The 18,882-nt window shown below is 49.1% G+C and overlaps 1 long non-coding RNA gene across 1 annotated transcript; it reads right to left on the bottom strand.

The window, feature by feature from the left end:
• Positions 1 to 17,831: 17,831 nt before the first annotated feature.
• On the bottom strand, positions 17,832 to 18,679 carry LOC144753881 (uncharacterized). The gene is made up of 3 exons (XR_013594586.1): positions 18,558 to 18,679; positions 18,353 to 18,465; positions 17,832 to 17,978 (listed from the first exon to the last, which is right to left on the bottom strand). It is a non-coding gene; the product is annotated as an uncharacterized LOC144753881 (long non-coding RNA).
• Between the last annotated feature and the right edge of the window lie 203 nt (positions 18,680 to 18,882).

Genomic DNA, 18,882 nt, shown 5'->3' on the forward strand with positions numbered 1-18,882 from the left:
CTATTCGTTTCATTCCATTTCAGGCTGTCTAAATGTTGAGTCTAAAACCTTTATCATATTCCAGCCATGCATCCAGGGAATTGTCTATGTGCCCTGTGCATATTGGCTACATACAGCCAGAGGTCCACTGCACTGTGTGGAAATTTCTCTACGATAAAGCAGGCACTAATTTTGAATGTTTCTAACCAATTATCGAAATTCCTTTCCTTTCTCTTCCTTCTCTCCTATCTTCCTCTTTTTTATCCCATAAGGTCAGGTCCAACACATCCAACTGTATCTCTAATAATAAGAAAATGTCAATGAATTCCTTCCTTCATATCCTTTCCTTTACTGCTAAGGGGATGAGACTTGCCAACCCTCTAGCCCTCGTGGTCATTGATGCCGGGCCCTGTGATGGCCTTGCGTATGGCTCTGTGGTCTGGCCTGATCTTGCTGGATTGCTCACCCTGCTTGCCCTGCCCCATGCCGCTATGGGGGACCCCATTCCCCTACTTATCTCATGCGCACACAGGATGCCTAATCGCCCGGGGCCACCTGCCCCACTGGCCCGCCCTGTCTGTTCCCCCTGTAAACACTCCTGTCGCGAGCAACCTGGATCCACTAGATGCCATGGTAGTCCTGATATTCCCACTTGTGACTGAGGGTCCATTTTGCCCCAACCCTGCTCGACTAAGCCACTGAGCAACAAAGGTGCAAAAGATTTTAAGCATTTCTGGACTATTGCGCCAATATGCTCACCACTTGTTACTGTGCTGCTGGTTTCTCTGCTAGGACCTGCCGTCGCCTGGATGGCTGCAGGCGGCAGGTCGACCCTCTTTCACCCTCCTTTCTTAGCTGCTGTCTTCTTTGGTGCTCTTGCTGAAGCCCTCTGTTACTTCCTGGGTGCTGGCCGGCCACTGTCATCCGGTGGCCCCTCCATCAGCTGATTGCTTGTTCCTTTACCGGCATCCTACTCCAGGTGCTACTTCAACCAGCTGGCCGTGTACTTCAGATGCCGCCCTGATTTGTCACAATAAATCTACCAACTCCCCTGGTTGTTCACCTACATTCTGGTTCTCCATCCTGTGAATTATGGCTGAGAGGTTGTAGTGCAGGGGCTGGGTAGCGTCACCCACTGTTTGGGCTGTCCCCTGCCCACTCTGCAGTCCCTTGTAAGTTCAGAGGGCTGCTGCCATTCACTTTATGCACCAAACACTTTGTCTAATTTCTTTTGCTTTCTTGGTCTTTGTTTGTCCTTATTCCCTTATTTTCTTTATCTTTTGGGGGGGGGGGGAGTTCAGCGGGGTCCTGCAGGTCCTTTATGCACCAAACCCTCAGTCAAATGTATTAAGCTTTCTTGCTCCTTGTTTGTCTTTCTTTGCTTCTTTTCTATCTTCTTTTTTTTTTTTGATTGGTAGGCTTGGGGTTGGGCTGCACTAACAAACACCTCAGGTCTGCACTTGATTAGTGATTTCCCCCCTGTGCTGATGCACAAACATTCCTCCCCCTGCTTGCCTCTTTTCTAGATTTCTGGCTGTGGTCCCTCCTAGTCCGCATCCCTTTAAGGCTCCTGCAGGCTCTTTGCCATGCCCCCCAGACTTGCACCCTCACCTCTGCTGCCACTCTCTAGGCTTCGACTCTAGTGGTGAAGCATGGGACTGCCAGCCCACCGTGGATGGTGCGGCCGCAGGACTGGTCGAACGCCTCATCTCTCCGCTAGCCATGCAGGTGGGATGGTGACGCCTCCAGGCACTTCGCGCTCGTCAATTCAGGCTACAATGACCCGGGCTCGGGATCCTTTCCAAGAAGAAAGACCCACCAGGACACTCCGACTGGCAACGAGCGGAGGCGGGAGTGTGGTACTGCCGCTCGCAAGGAGAGCGCAATATCATGCGTTCGAGGGGCTGCTGGGAGGGCTCACTGACACTGTTGGACTTGGCCCTTCTGGCAGGTTCACTCCTAAACTTTTTGCTTTGTAATGTGACTTAGTGTTGGTTGTTTTTGGCTTCTGTGCACTTTCACTGTGTCCCAGTGTAAAGTGCCTGCGCTCTCTGAGTGCATGTTGTAAGATTGGCCTGCCCTCCCATAGGAATGCATGGAGAATGTGTGTGTCCATGTTAGTTCCTGATGTGTGAGGAGTGCAGGGTCGAGTTTGGTATGTGCGGACTCGTGTGATTAAATGCTGCGCGATGATGTGTGCTGCGTTAATGTGTCTGGTGTGGAAGTGCCACTTCTAGAGGCTGGCAAGTCTGTGTAATAAAGGTGAAATGACTGTTTGGCTTGTGATTGGCTGGAGCTGGCTGATGTGCCTGGCTCCAGGAGTCAGGATGGGTCTACCCTGGTGGTGAATAGAGAGATTGACAGCCAGATGGGTGGGAGGAGTGCACCTGGGACCTGAATAGGGCTGGGCTTTCCCTACACAATGCTGGCTCCGTCCCCTGTGGTGCGACTGATGACCCTAGCCTGACTAGTGAATGGGAAGAGGGGATGAGCACAACAGAGTGCTCCAAAACCAGCTGCGTCTGGTTTTCCCTTAACCCTGTAGGCTCAGACAAAGGATTTAAGTGTATAAAAAGGGGCTGTGACACCATGTAAAGTGTTCTTTTCCTGGATCCTAACTTGGAGGGGGCCTGCTGCTGCTGGGCGCCAGGAGGACCGCCACTGGGGACTGCCTACCTGCCTGGAGGGCCCTGTGAGCTGGCCCCTGGGCCCAGCCTTTGCGCCCCCTGCCTTCATTCCTGTTCAGACCTTGTCCCTGGACTTTTGGGACTGCTGCAGCCCACGAGCGCCTGTGGAGTGCTGCCCTCCCCATCTCAAAGAGCGCGTTGCACCGCTGGTGCGGCGATCCCGATCTCGAGGGATCCCCCTGCGTGGGGATCCCCCCCTTGTTGCTGTTTTTCAGAGCCGGTGCCCACCCTGATTTTGCGTGGTCTTACATTCACGGGAGCCCAACCTGTTTTATTATTTATTTTTGTGGGTGCCACCCCGCTTATTCTGTACTAGTGAGGGTGCCTACCCTTCGTTTGCCCCTGGGAAAGACAAAAGAATCACCGCTGCCGGCCCGGAGATTGCCTGGAAGGTGCTATGCCCGCCTCCATACCAAGGGCCGCGCTGCCATTGGCTGCCCTCAGTAGCGCGACCCGGAAGTACTGTGGGCCAGACAGGAAGCGGACGGGAGGCCACCCCGCGCTCCTGCACTGTGGAGAGGAAGCCGCCGCCTCCCACGGGGCTCCCGAGAGTGAGGGAGAGCCTTGTGGTGACCAGGGGAGGAGCCGGCAGCCTGTTCCTATGGAGGGAGGGGCGCAAGGCACATTGCCGTGCCTGCCCCGCCTCCACACAGAGAAGGAGTCCCGGCCACCAGGAGACGCAGCAAAGAAGCAGCGCCGAAGAGGAGCACCCGCCCCGAATGGGGGCCAGTTGTGTTGATTTGGGGAGAGGGGGGCGTCGGGCACATTGCCGGTGCCCACCCCACCCTCCCCCCCCCCAGTAGTGCTATCTTCATTTTTGGGCACCACTGTTCTTTAAAAGCCCCGTGGGGGCCAGGGCATATTCCTTGAGCGGCCCCGCCTTCCAGAGGGTCGCTCCAACGTGTCGTGGCATAGTTGTGTTTCGAGTCCCCCGAGTGGGACTCCAACGATTCCGGGCATTTCTTCAGAGCCCACGAGAGGCTCCTGGGGGCATTGTTGCTGCAAGCCCACGAGGCTCCAGGGGGCCATTATTTCGCGAGTCCCCAGAGCGGGACTCCAACGACGGGGGTATTTTGTTATTTAGAGCCTGAGAGGCTCCACCAGCCTGGGGGCATTTCGGAGGGTAGAGCGGCCACGGTTGGCAGAGGGCCGCTCCCCCAGAGTGTCACCATTGTTGTTTAGAGCCCATGAGTGTCCCGGGCCCATTGTTGTTTAGAGCCCACGAGGCTTCGGAGGGCCAGTTGTTTACTCCTAGAGCCCACGAGGCTCCCCCGTTGTTTTTGGGCCCTACTGTTTATTTTAGAGCCCCAGAGGAGAGCCAGGGTGCACGCTAGTGCCCAGGCTCAGTTCCCCAGCTGCTTAGCACTTAGTGGGCAGCTGCTTCGTTTAGGCCAGGAACCCTTGCGCATCCTTCTGTTTTGCTGCCTGCGCAGCCTGCCCTGACTTTGCTGGACACAGGGCATTTCAGCCCCTGAGAGGCCAGTTGGCCTGGGGGACAGTTTCATGTGTTGTGCCCTTGCGTGGGGTACGTGTTTATGCCCTATGTGATCTTTTGCGCAAATGTGATACTTGCCTACTGTGATTTGTGCGCAAATGTGATGACCTACCTAATGCGATTTCTGCATCATGTGTAATGCTTTTTGCCTATACCTCTATGTGTGTTTATGCTTAGGAGGTTGTTTTCCTAGTATAGGTATGCTAGTGACTTCATGGTTCCCTGCGTGATATATGCCTAAGGGGTTAGGGTTGCGTAGTGTGTTCCTACCTTCTACCAGTGGTTACTGGTTGTGTGCTACATTTGCTATTTGGTGCTACAATTATTCTATGTTCTAAGTGCTATTCCTACAAAGTGCTATTTCTACAAAGTACTAGTTCTACCAAGTGCTTATTCCTGGCAGTGGTCCATGTGGCCCTGTCCCCTGTATATAATCCTCTGTAAATTCCGCCCGTGCCAGTGGCACAGTGTAAATTGTGTGTTTATTATCTAATGTGTTTGGTATAATACAAAGGCTATTTTAATATATAACCTTGTGTGGAGTTTCCTTTGTGGTGCGCCTTGGGTGTTGTTGCTGAGTGCGCGCGCAAACGCTTTACACCTTACCTCCGGGATAAGCCTGACTGCTCGTGCCAAGCTACCAAGGGAGTGAGCAGGGGTTATCTTTGGCGGGTGACTTCCTTGCCCTGACTAGAGTGGTGGTTTCTGCCTGGCTTTGGCGCAAGCCTTAGCCAACCAGAAATCCCCATTTCTAACAGACACCAAGACAACGCGCCTCTTCCGCCGACCCCCACAACGGTCGCTGTCTGCTTCTTCAAAGCTACCGCAACCTGGTGAAACGGATCCTCGTGGAGGTTCGGGGCGTGGCTCCTCGGGCTTTCTCGGGACATGTCGCCCAGCAATGGAGCTGGTGATGTTCCTTTGGCCTCTTCAGTCCGCTGACAGGACCCCTCCAACTGTGAGCCGCCACTCCTTGACATCGCCGGAACTTTCTTGGTGCGCCGCTCCCCCAGCTCCTTGATGTGCAATAAGTGAGCTGTACTGTGGGGAGTGGTGCCGTATAACCCCACCATTGCCTTTTGCAATTAATGGCTTCCCCATTGGCTGGGGATTCAGAAGTCACCTGGCCCCCCCTTTGGCCATGTGCTTTAGCGCCTCTTTGATGCGCTTTCTCCCATGAGGGTAGCCCTCATTTGCCTTTGGGTGCTCAAAAGCAGCCCAAACCAGATTTTTCCAGGGCCCCGGCGGCTGTTATGGTGCTGGCCCTCGAGGCCCCCTTTTGGGACTGCCCATGCAAAACTGCCTTTTAAAGTTTCTACTCCTCCAATTGACTTTAGTTCACTTTTCTAAAGTCCATTTATGGTGCTTAGATGTATGTTGCCTGAAGAATGGCTTCCTGGATATGAAGCTGCGTCATCAACGTACGATGGGAAGTAATGGGCTGCTGGGATAGGTAATGGTTTTTCAAGTAGATGTTATATTCCATGTTCCAAGATAGCCTGACACCTAGGCTGGAAGAGTGACAGAACACAGAGCCTTTCTAGTCTTTGTAGACATCTGCCAGCCACTTGTCTGAGAATCTCTGTCAGTCACCAGATAACAAATATTTGAAGAATTCAGACTGGAAATACAGAGACAGCCATATTAGCATCAGACAACCAACACAATTAAAAGCTAACGAAGAAGGCCCAAGTCTCTCTATTGTCTCTATTAGAATATAGCAGGACAATAGCACAAAATATAACCAATGAAAGGATTTTGGGATGTGAACACTTGAATGGATGATCTTGGAGAAGCAAGTTAAGACTACAGTTGGGGTGTGCAAAGCTTTTATTATGTGAGTGACTAGTTACATAGCTCGTGATTATTGGTCCTTCCGTCTTCTATATATTACCTGCATTTATGCCTGGGCAAAGCTTTTCCCTGCAAAAGTGGCAACATTTCTTCGCAAGTGCTGCTAGCCCTGAAAAAAGATGCATCATTTTCTTGTGAGTTTACTTAAACTCCTCTACGCAACTTTGAAACTTGATGGCTATTTACAAATTTGTATCTCTTGATACAACTTACAGGAACCATAAAAGTTTTATTTTTAATATGATTACCCCCATTCAAAAACCTTTTTGTAGTTTACATGGATCCTATTTGCGAGGAATGTATCAAATTTCCAATAAAACATATTAACTTCACAAGTTAAAGGTTAAGAATTCAACTCGCATCTGTGTGGTCATTGCACATTAACATCTACAGTGAAGACATCACAAGTTGTTTTTTCAGTTTCATTTGAATGGGGCTTTACATTGCAACATTTCCTACGATTCTGCAGCTATCTGAGACAAATGTCTTACCCAGTGCACTAATGCTACATGTAGCTTATGATAGAAATGGACAAATTCATCCAAGCTAAGAAAGAACCATGTTTTGACTTCAACGGCAATGGGAGGGAGAAGACCATGGTATAATCTGAGATATTGGGTACATTTTTTATTTTATTAGAATGTAGCACCCCATCAGCACATTCCCATTTTCTTCTTAACTCTGCATTTGCACTAGGATTTTTTTCGAGGCAAAATTTTCATCATGCCACATAACGTAATCAATCAATCCATCAGGGGAATGTAAGCGGGCTACTCACCCGTGAGGGTCTTAAGGTGCTGGGGTGAGGGTGGGGGGTAAGCAGCTCCGTTCAGTGAAAGAGCCAGGTCTTGAGTGTCTTCCTGAAGATGTTCGGGGAGGGGGCACATCTGATGCCGATCGGGAGCTCGTTCAAGGTCTTGGCCACGATGTAGGAGAAGGCTCTTCCACCTGTTCTGGCTTTGTGCATTTATGAGGTTTCAGTGAGGGCGAGGTCGGTAGATCGAAAGTTTCTCTTGGGTACGTGGAACGAGATTCTCTCGTTGAGGTATTGGGGTCCGGTGTTGTGGAGGAATTTGTAGTTGTGGGTGAGTATCTTGATAGTAACTCTCTTCTCAACAGGGAGCCAGTGGAAGTTATGGAGGTATTGAGTTATGTAAATGTAAATGTGTGTATACTTGTAAAGCGCACTATCACCTAGAAGGTATCTTGGCGCTGTATACCGCTGTGGAACCCTTCCTGGCTTTCCCTGTGAGATGCCCCTTACTGGGCACCTCCAAGGTGAGGCCAGGCATCCTAGTGCTTTCGGGGCCATTGTGAAGATTAAGCAAGCTATTGCCCAGAGTTGCAGAGTGGGACCCATGATTAGATTAGGCACCTAGGCAAGAATTATCGAGTCCGTGGACACTGAGCCCAAGACCCTGCCGCGTCGGGAATTGAACCCTGGTCCCGGGCCAGACCTCTGCCTCAGGGTCTGCCGCTCTAATCGGTGAGCCACACTTCCTCACATTATGTGTTTGTGTCGGGGGATGCTGAGAAAAAGTCTGGCTACGGTGTTTTATATGGTCTGGAGTTTGTGGAGCAGCGACTTGTTGATCCCGGCGTAGAGTGCATTTCAGTAGTTCAGTCTGCTAGTTATGAGTGTGTGGGTGACGGCTTTCGTTGATTCCCGGAGTATCCATTTGAAAGTCTTTCGGAGGATGCGGAGGGTGTTGAAACAGCTGGAGGCAACGTCGTTGACCTATTGGGTCATGGAGAGGATGGAGTCGAGTACGATTCCTAGGTTTTGGGCATGGTCCGTGGGGGTGGGAGGGCTGCTGTGGGCAGGGGGCCATCGGGTATTGTCTCATGTGGAGGGGAAGGGTCCGAGGACGAGGACCTCTGTCTTCTCTGAGTTGAGCTTCAGGCAGCTGCTGCTCATCCAGGATGCGACGTCCTTCATTCCTTCCTGGAAGTTAAGTCTGGTGGTGACGGGGTACTTGGTGAGGGAGAGGATGAGCTGGGTGTCGTCGACGTAGGATACTATGCTGAGTCTGTGGTGTTTGATGATGGCTGCGAGAGGGGCCATGTAGATGTTGAAGAGAGTGGGGCTGAGAGACGACCCTTGGGGTGCTATGCAGTTGATTTCCGTGGGTTCGGAGAGGAAGGGTGGCAGTCTGATTCTTTGAGTTCTGCCAGTGAGGAAGAGCGGATCCAGTCGAGGTTGGTTCCCTGTATGCCAGCGTCGTGGAGTCTGGCGGTGAGCCTGCGGTGGGAGACGGGGATGTATGACGTTACAACGCATACTTTTACAACGCCTACCTTTACAACGCAATTTTTACAACGCAGGATCCATTACAACGAATACCATTACAACGCATGTTTTTACAACGCAGATACCTTTACAACGCATACCATTACAACGTAAGTATTGGTAAGTATATAATATTTTTTTATGTCAATTAATTAAAATTAATTTAATTCAATTTAATTTAATTTAATTTAATTTTATTTAAATTTAATTTTACTTTTTTTTTACCCTGTACCCCTGTACCCCAAAACCCAAACCTAGCCCTGAACCCTAAAAATACCCCTGTACCCAAAAACCCAAACCTAGCCCTGAACCCTAAAAATACCCCTGTACCCAAAAACCCAAACCTAGCCCTGAACCCTAAAAATACCCCTGTACCCAAAAACCCAAACCTAGCCCTGAACCCTAAAAATACCCCTGTACCCAAAAACCCAAACCTAGCCCTGAACCCTAAAAATACCCCTGTACCCAAAAACCCAAACCTAGCCCTGAACCCTAAAAATACCCCTTTACCCAAAAACCCAATCCTATAACATTTTTACTATAATTATATACTTACCCAGACCCCCCAGGATATAGCGGCATGGATTCGCAAATTTAGCGGCACAAATATGGAAATTTAGCGGCACAAATATGGAAATTTAGCGGCATTTTAGCGGCACTTTATTTTACTCCTAAGCATTCATTTTCAGCCTAAAATCAATGGAAACTGTTTTAGCAGAGTATTCCACTTTGATTAGGCAATCTGGAATATGGAATAGAGAAAGCAGCCCACAGGTGAAGGCTGTTATCCCTTGGAATTGCAATTCTTCATCTGCCAGTTGGGCTAAACAGAAGTGTGAGGTCTAAAATTTTGTGTCACATTTTGTGATGTCAATTCCTGTGAGGTCATGGGTCTTGATGCCACTTCCTGTGATGAGACGTGCCATGTCGCGCTCAATGATGTCACTCAATGTGATGTCACACGCTATGCTGCCTAACTTGGTTAGACCCCCCGCCCCCACTTCTGTTTTTTAGGACCTGTGCCCTCCTAAGCAGTGAAATAAAGACAAAACAAGACAACAGGCCTCCTCCATCTGTGTACCCAGAATCGGGGAGAACATCCCTGTCTCCATCAGGGCCACCCCAGCGCGGATGCAATGCAGGGATTGAGTGACAGGCACTCACCCACACCTGACCCCCCCCTGCATGTCTGGTTTCAGCCCCCAAAGCTCTCCTGCCTCTGAAGTCATGGCTCCTGCCTGGGATCCGAGGGGCAGGCGCAGAGTACAAATGATGCGGAAATAAGTCCTGTTCCTAGGGAGGGCCGTGCGGATTTATTTTCTGAGCACTGCTCAGGTAATCCACTGCGCTGCGGTCATGGAACTGGGCCGGGGCCTAACGAACCAGGATTTTACTTTTAATTCCGGCCCGGTCGTGACGCTAGTCCACTTAGCTACCAAGGTTTCAGATTGCTATGTGTAACATTTTCATAATTTCAGTGGAATTATGAGTGACATTTCAATGATTATGAGTGACATTATTTCTGTTACCACTGACGAGTCACCTGACTCTCACCAAGTTTTCAGTATGCACATTAGTGACATTTCTATGTTTTCAAGTCACCTATTAAGTGATATTCATGTCTCATTTGCGGCACATTCAGTGGCACTTTATAACAGGCAGTGGATTAAAAAAATCCATGGTACAAAATGAAAATCTTGTTTAAGTAAATGCCATGGGGTACTTTGAGATTTGTGAAGTGGTCCTGTGCCCTTTCCTACCTTACCATACCTTACTGCAATATTTGTTGGTGCCATTAAATGAAATGCAGCTGGTAATCCATACCAAATAACTGCCTATCTCAGGGTCGGCCTGCATATACACGTTGATCTGTAAATTATTAAATTAATTTTGTAGTATAAAAATTTTACAGTAGTTTGGTATTTCAGTGTTGCAATTGATACACATTTCCCAAATTAATGACCTCAGTTTTCCGATCTCTAATGAACTCATGTAACTGTCACCAGCCAATGCACTGCACATTTATCACCACTCGCTGGGCTGTGGAGTGGCACAAGCCTGGGGTTGAGTTGCTGGCCAAGGTCGCGCTTAAACACTTGTGTTGTCTGCTTACTGAAAAAGGCCCGGAATAACGAGAATGGACAAACACTTCGTTCCTGAAACCACGTGTGAAGGGCAAGAGCTGTGTATATGACTTTATTTACAACAATCTGTGGGAGTATGTGGCCAGACTGGTTGGGGGCTTAGGAGGGCATGGGCCCAGCAGGCTGCAAACCAACACCCTGCACCATTACCTTTCCCACAACAATGTAAGGGGTGGGACGGTCACGGACAGAAAGAACTACTTACTTGTTTTGCTGACGGCGGGCACTGCAAAGACAAAGCTGACGCCCACCATTGTGTCGAACTGAGGCCAATCTGCAAAGTGCGTGGTGCTGCTGTTGGCCATCAAATGGGTGAATGCCTTTGCAGGAAAATTGCAGACAAGGTGATCACCCACGCCCAGGGTAGACAGAGGCAGGTCAGGCAGGGCATGGCTGATTTATTTGTAAAGGTCTGGCCTCCCTGTGTTTTAATGTTATGCTAAACGCTCAGTATGGTTAATGATAATTTTCGATCCCAATTGTTGAGTTATTATCTGGAAAATAAAATCCTTTCACTTAGCTCAGTCAGTCACTCAACATTTCAGTCGAGCAGGAGGCTAGTGACGGAGAGTGAGTCATCCGCCCATTAACACTTGCTAGTTGCTAGCATAGTTTCATGTTACACTTACTTGCGAGATGAGCCATTCTGTTTATGGTCCCGCCGTCGACTCCTCAGACTCCTGGCCTCTCCATCTCACTGCACTCACTCAGCAAACGTGCACGGATGGTGCGCTGTCCCCCACCACCCCCCACACACCTCCCCCACCTCCCCCGCCCGGGCATGGTCCGACTATGGCAGGCTCAAAAGGCGCAGTAGCTGCTGTACGTGTGGTTGGGGCCGGCGGTCTTATCATTAATTAGTCCTCGCTAGAAATAAATGTGGGTGACATGGACACGGACGGCAACTGCATTTTATGCAGGCAGATAGAGATAGTTGTGCTTGTTTGCTGGGTCACGCTGCCCTCAGTGTCCAAATCGGCCCCCCAGCAACAAAACCGGCCCAGTCCGGCCCTGCTAATGACCTGTGAAGTACTTGGGTGCGGCTGGCAGAGCTCAAAAACTGACTGTCTGTGTGTGTCCCGGGAAGCTGCTGACACACACGAGTGGTGTGGGCGGCGCACAGCCAATAAAGGCATTGTTTGTTTTGCTCTGTCTCCCGGTAGAGACACTTTTTTGTAAATTTTGCGGCCAATATGGGTATTATCGCGGTCATCGCGGTAATCTGCCGATTTCGCGATTTTTTCGTGAATCGCGAAATCGCGATAAACTGGAGGGTCTGCTTACCTATACTTACGTTGTAATGGTATGCGTTGTAAAGGTATTTGCGTTGTAAAAATATTAGTTGTAATGGATCCTGCGTTGTAAAAGTTGCATTGTAAAAGTAGTCCGTTGTAAAAGTTGCGTTGTAACGGTTACATACCGGGAGACGGTGTTGAACACTGCAGAGAAGTTGAGTAGGATCAGGGCAGTGGTGTGTCCTTGGTCAAGTAGGATGCGGATGTCATCTGTGGCGGCTAGTAGAGCGTTCTCAATAAGTATGGGCGAATTTTGAGGATCTGCGATCCGCAAATTCGCGTGAAATCGGCAAACAAATCTGCGAACTCGCGGATTTTTAGAGTAGAGTACTTTCTGGCTAATCAGTAAGTGCTACCTCGTTGGGTAAATGTATAGTGCTTTTCCTAACACTACAGCTGCGTAAAGTGCCAGAAGAGTTGTCTCCAGTGACCACGTGTGTGTTACTATGCCATCGCGCCGAAGGGTGCAGGGGTCCCTTGAGTGAGCTGTCCATCATAGTGGGTAAATGGCGGGAAGACGGTGACACCGCAAGTGTGTGGGCGGGGCCAAACGGGCTGGCCTTCTATGCGGGTTCACATGCCTCTTGTGTATAAAAAAAGGTCAGAGACCGATCAGGGCAGCAGATGAGGAGAAAGAAGCTCCTGGTCACAGGAACTGCACGGGGATTGCGCTCGTGAAAGTCAAGGATGAAAAGGCCTCTATCCAGCATCACAGCTAATTTTCGATGGTAGATATGAGGAGAAAGCACACCTGCCCTGCCTCGACAAAGCTCACAATTGTTTTTGGGCTGATGAATGCGTTACTGACCTTGAGCTTCAACTCGGGCACCCGCTGTAAGTGCTTCCTTGTGTGTAAAAAAGGTCAGAGACCGATCAGAGCAGCAGACGAGGAGAAAGAAGCTCCTGGTCACTGGAACTGTACGTGGATTGCGCTCGTGAAAGTCAAGGATGTAAAGGCCTCTATCCAGCATCACAGCTAATTTTCGACGGTAAATATGGGGAGAAAGCACACCTGCCCTGCCTCGACAAAGCTCACAATTGTTTTTGGGCTGATGAATGCGTTACTGACCTTGAGCTTCAACTCGGGCACCCGCTGTAAGTGCTTCCTGTTGAGGTTTAATTTTTGTGACAGGAGCATCGTGCCAGAATGAACCCTGCCCTTCATATTTATCCAAGAAGACACCACCATTTTGTGCGATACCTCTACTCACCTGGAGTACTTTCTACTGGCTAATCAGTAAGTGCTACCTCGTTGGGTAAATGTATAGTGCTTTTCCTACACTACAGCTGCGTAAAGTGCCAGAAGAGTTGTCTCCAGTGACCATGTGTATGTTACTATGCGATCGCGCCGAAGGGCGCAGGGGTCCCTTGAGTGAGCTGGTCATAAAAAAAAAAAAAATCTGCCCGCTCGCGAACTTGCGAATTTTCGGCAATTTCGCGAGATTCGCGGTTTGCGAAATTGCTGCAAATCCGCAAATTTCGCAAGCATAACGGATTTTTGGCCCATGCTTAGTTCTCAGTGCTGTGGTTGCTGCAGAAGTCGGATTGGGAGCGGTCTAGGATGGAGTTTTCTTCTATGAATTTTGGTAGCTGTGCATTGACGATCTTTTTGGTGACTTTGGCCGCGAACGAGAGGAAGGAGATGGGTCGGTAGTTCTTGAGGTCTGTGGGGTTTGGTGTGGGCTTCTTGAGCAGGGGTCTGACTTCTGTGTGTTTCCAGTCATTGGGGACGGTGCCAGTCTTGAAGGTGGTTTTCATGGTGCGACGTAGTTCTGGAACGATAGCGGCTCTGTGGTAGATGTGCGGCGGGCAGGTGTCCATAGGGTCCCCTGAGTGGATGCCCTTCATGGTTAAAGTGATGTCTTCGGTGGCGACAGGGGTCCAGGAGGAGATGGTAGGCTGGCTGCGTTGCTGGGGAGGGAGGTGGTTTTGGCGTCAGGTGTCTGGTCATTGAAGTGGTCATAGAGACCCTTGATTTTCAGATGGAAGTAGGATCCAAGCTTGTTTCAGAGTTCCTGGGAGGGGGTGATGTCCGTTGTTTTGCTGGGGGGCTTGGTGAATTCCTGGATGATGCTGAAAAGTTCTTTGGAGTTGCTGGAGTTTGCGAGGATTTTGTTTTGGATGAAGGTTCTTTTGGTGGATCTGATACGTTAGTGGTATTCCGTCATGGCGTTCTTGTAGGTGGTGTGGTCTTCTGGTGTTTTGCTGTTTCTCCAGTTCTTCGCGAGACGTCTGCAGGTGGGTCTTGATTCATAGAGGTCTGCAGTGAACCAAGTGGCTTTCCTGGGGCGCTGTCTGTCAGAGTTGCGAGCTCGTCTGCGCAGTCGGAGATCCATCTGTGGAGTTCTTTGGCTGCAAGGTTGGCGTTGGTCGGGTTGGTGGGGCGTCGCGGTTGAGGGTTGGGTTGAGATGGTCCTCAGTGATTTTGCTCCAGTTCCTTCATGGAGGTTGCGGTGCTGGTTTGGGGGTGGTGGGTTTGTTGACGTAGAAGTGTACGCAGGGATGATCTGTCCTGGGGGGTTGCGGGGATGTATGACGTTACAACGCATACTTTTACAACGCCTACCTTTATATCGCAAGTTTTACAACGCATACCAGTACAATGCATAATGCTTTTGGGCGCTGGATAGTGAATAGTTTAATTTACTATTCCAACTCCAGTCCCCGTGGATAGTAGGGAAGGTGTTGGATAGTACATTAAACCTATTCCCTATCCTAGAGCGCCCCCCAGCGCTATGCGTTGTAATGGTTTGCGTTGTAAAAGTTGCGTTGTAATGGTAGTTCGTTGTAAAAGTTTCGTTGTAAAGGCTGTATACCGGTTGCGTGGTGTGGCTGAAGTGGATGCTGTTACCTCCTGGAAAGAGGTGGTTGAGGGTGTGTCCTGCCTTGTAGGTGGTAGTGGTGATGAGCTGTTTCGGGCCAAGGTTGGCTAGGTTGTCCAGGAGGGTGGTGAAGTTGGGGTCCCTGGGGTTGTTGAGGTGGAAGTTCAGGTCTCCGATGAGTATGTTGTCCATGGAGGCGATGGTGTGGGGTGGTCTGAACCTGGAAGTGAAGGTGCTCGGTGGTGGAGAGGGAGTCGGTGGTGGAGCTGGAGAGTCGGAGGGAGCTCTTGTGTGCGATGGCGAGTCCTCTTCCTGAGCGGTAGTGGTGGTCTTTCCTGTGGATCTTGCATCCATCAGGGATGGCGGTGGCGATGTCAGGTGCGGATGAGGCATTAGTCCATGTTTCTGTGAAGAAGGCAATGTCTGGTGAGAGGGCATCGAGTAGGTCCCAGATCACAACGGCGTGTCTGTGCAGGGAGCGCACATTCAGGAGGATACACCTCAGGGCATTGGGAGTGTTGGCGTTTGGTGCGAGGGTGGTGGCCGTGGGGGTGCTGATGGTGTTGAAGGTCTGGCGGCAGTGATGGCAGGAGAACAATCCCTACTTGGGGCTCAGCATGGACAACTGGCAGTTGTTGTTCCTCCCGGGGTTGAGTGCGAGGAGGGTAGCTGAGTCATAGCGGTGGATGGTTGGTGATCCAGGGTCCCTGGCAACGGTCGTGGTCAGGTTGCAGACAGCTCAGATGGGCTTGCCTTTGGCGCACCAGCGGCATGGCTGCCATTAAATAGAGGAGGAGGGAGAGCAGCTCAGTTGGGAGGTGGGAGCGTGAGAGGCTGAGGGAGGGGCCGTGGGGGAGCAGCAGTGGGAAAAATAAGCAGGACGTGCAGCACAGTGACAAACAGTGACAATCACAGATTTAAACCAATACTTACACACCTAAAAAATAAAAACAAAAAAGAGACGGGTGGCACAGGAAACAAAGGGAAATACGGGCACAATGAGGCTGGTGGCAGCAGGCAGGCTCGAACCCTGCCGGATCCCCATCAGCAGCAAACAGCACAACGGTGGAGCAACTGGGGGAGAGAGCAGAACCCTGACCAGAGGTCAGAGGTCTTGCGTGCTCGTCCCAGTAGCGTCCGCCATTAAGTAGGGGAGGTGAGAGGGAAGCTCAGCTGGGAGGCGGGAGCATGAGAGGCAGGGGGGAGACGCCACGGGGGAGAATTATTTGGAAAACAAGCAGGACGCGTAGCACAGTGACAATCACTTACAAACACAGGTTTAAAACAATACTTACACACTTAAAAATAAAAACAGAAAAGAGAAGGACGGCAGAGGAAACTACAGATACAACAAGGCAGGTGGCAGTAGGCAGGCTCTAACCCTTTCCGATCCCCATCCAGGGCCGGCTCTAGGTTCATGGCGGCCCTGGGCAGGGAGCATAGGTAGGGGGCCCCGGAAGAGGAGGCCCCGGAAGAGGCGCGGAGGCCAGGGAAGGGCAGTGGAACAGAGCAGGAGGCCGCCAAATCCCTGCCAGGGGCAGCCACGCAAATGTGTATCCATCCTCAGAGGATTATTATATTAAGGATATATATTGGCGTGGTGGCCCCTGGGGTTTGGTGGCCCTGTGCAGGTGCACAGCTTGCACATGCCTAAGGCCGGCCCTGCCCCATCAGTGCAAATGGCACAACCGTGGAGCTACTGGGGGAGAGAGCAGGTCCCTGACCAAAGGTCAGAGGTCTTGCTTGCTTGTTCCAGCAGCGGCCGTCATTAAATAAGGGAGGAGGGAGGGAAGCTCAGCTGGGAGGCGGGAGCGTGAGTCAGGAGGGAGGGGCCGCAGGGGAGCAGAAGTGGGAAAAACGAGTAGGACGCACAGCAAAGTGACAAACAGTGACAATCACAGGTTTAAAACAATACTTACACACCTACAAATGAAAACAAAAAAGAAAAGGATGGCACAGGAAACACGGGCACAAAGAGTAAGGTGGCAGCAGGCAGCCTTGAACCCTGTCAGATCCCTATCAGCAGCAATCGGCACAATGGTGGAGCTACTGGGCGAGAGAGGAGGTCCCTCACCCGAGGTCTTGTATAGTAATGTAGTGTAATTTCGGTAATTTTGCATTACTCTTGTTTCCTGAAGTTATGCTTGAATGCCACATAAGTATACCAATAGTGATAAAAATGTATTGAAAATGGTTGGGAACAAGAGAAAGCAAGTGCCTGTTGTTTATGGTGCTTTTTTTTGCACTATTTTTAACGCTAAATGCATCCTTCCATCCAAAGTAGACCTAAAGATGCATTTCGTGTTAGAAACAGCACCGAATGATAGATTTTATTTTTGTGTAATTGCTCTTAATTTTCCTGAAATTTCACACAATTATACAAAAGCAAATTACACACATTTTCCACACACCACTACTTTATTCCCTTCAGGGATGTGTTTTTTTTAATTCAATTTCAATTGTTTTAAGGTAGGATCTTAAAAATCTCAAACAATGCAGGATTACACAGGAAAGGGGACAAGGATCCTCTCATTTTAAGGTCGAGTCTGCTCTGCAAAGCATGCTATATTCAGGTAGGGACTTGAAGCTCCACCCATATTTTTCATTGGCTTGTGTCACTGTCCACTGTAAACTGTGACTGTTCATTGGTCAATAGGCTTAGTCGTCCCTCCTTAGTACCGCCATGTCTCATTTTGTACCTCCCATGGTGACACCCCTGTAACATGTGTTGTTACTCTGTAGGCTTTAATTAAAGCCTCCGAGCACTATTTCCTCAAATAGCTTTAGGACACATTCTCTCCTAATGCTTTTTAAAAATGTTTTTGTAGCAGGAACGCATTTGTAATGCAATAGGTCTAAAATTTGTGAGCGTTTAAGCTATTGGAATGGTAAATGACATTGCCTTTTATTTATCTGTTTTAAAAACAACACATAAATAAAAGGCATTGTTATTAACAATGCTAACAGCTCAAACTCTTGTAAATGCGAGACCTCTTGCATTGCAAATGCTTGTTTCCAGTTGCCTTTAGTATAGTGAAATGTGAAGTAGACACGCACTGCTTGAATTGTATCAGAAATTAATAAGTTGTAGCGTGCTCCTAGGGTGTCACTCTCCAGTCCTGTAGAGTGTTATATGAGAAGAATCACTTTGAGCACCCCCTAACTACGGGATGTCCCTTAGGTCACAGCGTAATGGCCTAGTGTGGCTTAATAGTTCATTAATTTGTAGCTGAAAAAACTGAGAAATACCACAGTTCGTGGTTGACTCAAATTGTTTTAATAGCGTCTGTTATTCACAACTTGTATGAGTCACAAGTAATAGTATTTTCCATAAATCATTGTAGTTTCATTCCGAATTAGAAATGATCCTGATGCATTTCGGGCATCTTGGTGACCTTCTTCAGGGGACTACCTGTAGATAAAACCCAGATACATGTGCTATTACCATCCTTACATATATAACACATTATAGTCATTGCATTAGCATAGCATTTGTAGTGATCTTGCTTTCCAGGTTCATGCAGCAAATTGTGAATCTGTGACTTTTAAAACATGAAAAAAGTGCTCATGGTTGAGGTTGTGTGAAACCAAAACTGTGCAAAGAAGTGGTAGATAAACGTTCAGAATGTGTTATGTTTGCTGATGATATTGACGAGTGTGACACACATGCGTATCAGAATCTAGGGTAAAACAACGTTCCCAAAAAAGTGAAGCGTGTTGCAAGATTGGAGACCAAGGAAACCCGTAAAGCATGCAATTTGGATTCAGAAAAAATTTGGGACTTACGGAAAACGTGTTGAAAACACATAACAGGTGAAAGTAACCAGGCGTCTTTATAGATAGCGTGTTGCGCTGGTAAAGTGAGCTTTACAAACAAGCACCGATTAGAGCAATGACATCTAAAAGAAGAGAAGAAAGGCTTTGAATAAAACTTGCGCGAATAAACATTCACAAGTTTGGAGGGCAACGAGTAAATTTACGCATTACTTACAAGAAATGAAGCGGCACTTCCCCGATTTTACTATCGCCGTGTGAGTTTCGGTCTGGCGTTTGGGCATAAGTGTGCCCCAGTATAAAAAATGGACTAAAAGGTGTCACGTGACCGCGTAAATGACGGCGGCCATCTTAACTTGGTCATTACAATGCGCAAAAGTGAGGATAAAGTTGTAATAGTAAAAAATGCTGTTATTGGTGTGTAACACGGCGTAAACAAAGGGATGTGGTGTGAAATCTAGCTTTGATGTATTAATGTGAGTTTCGTATGAAACGCTGTCAAGAAAATATGATTAATAAACAAAAAAATCAGTATCTGCTGC

The sequence above is a fragment of the Lissotriton helveticus genome, chromosome 5_1, assembly GCF_964261635.1.
Source record: "Lissotriton helveticus chromosome 5_1, aLisHel1.1, whole genome shotgun sequence".
In the NCBI taxonomy this organism is placed as follows: domain Eukaryota; kingdom Metazoa; phylum Chordata; class Amphibia; order Caudata; family Salamandridae; genus Lissotriton; species Lissotriton helveticus.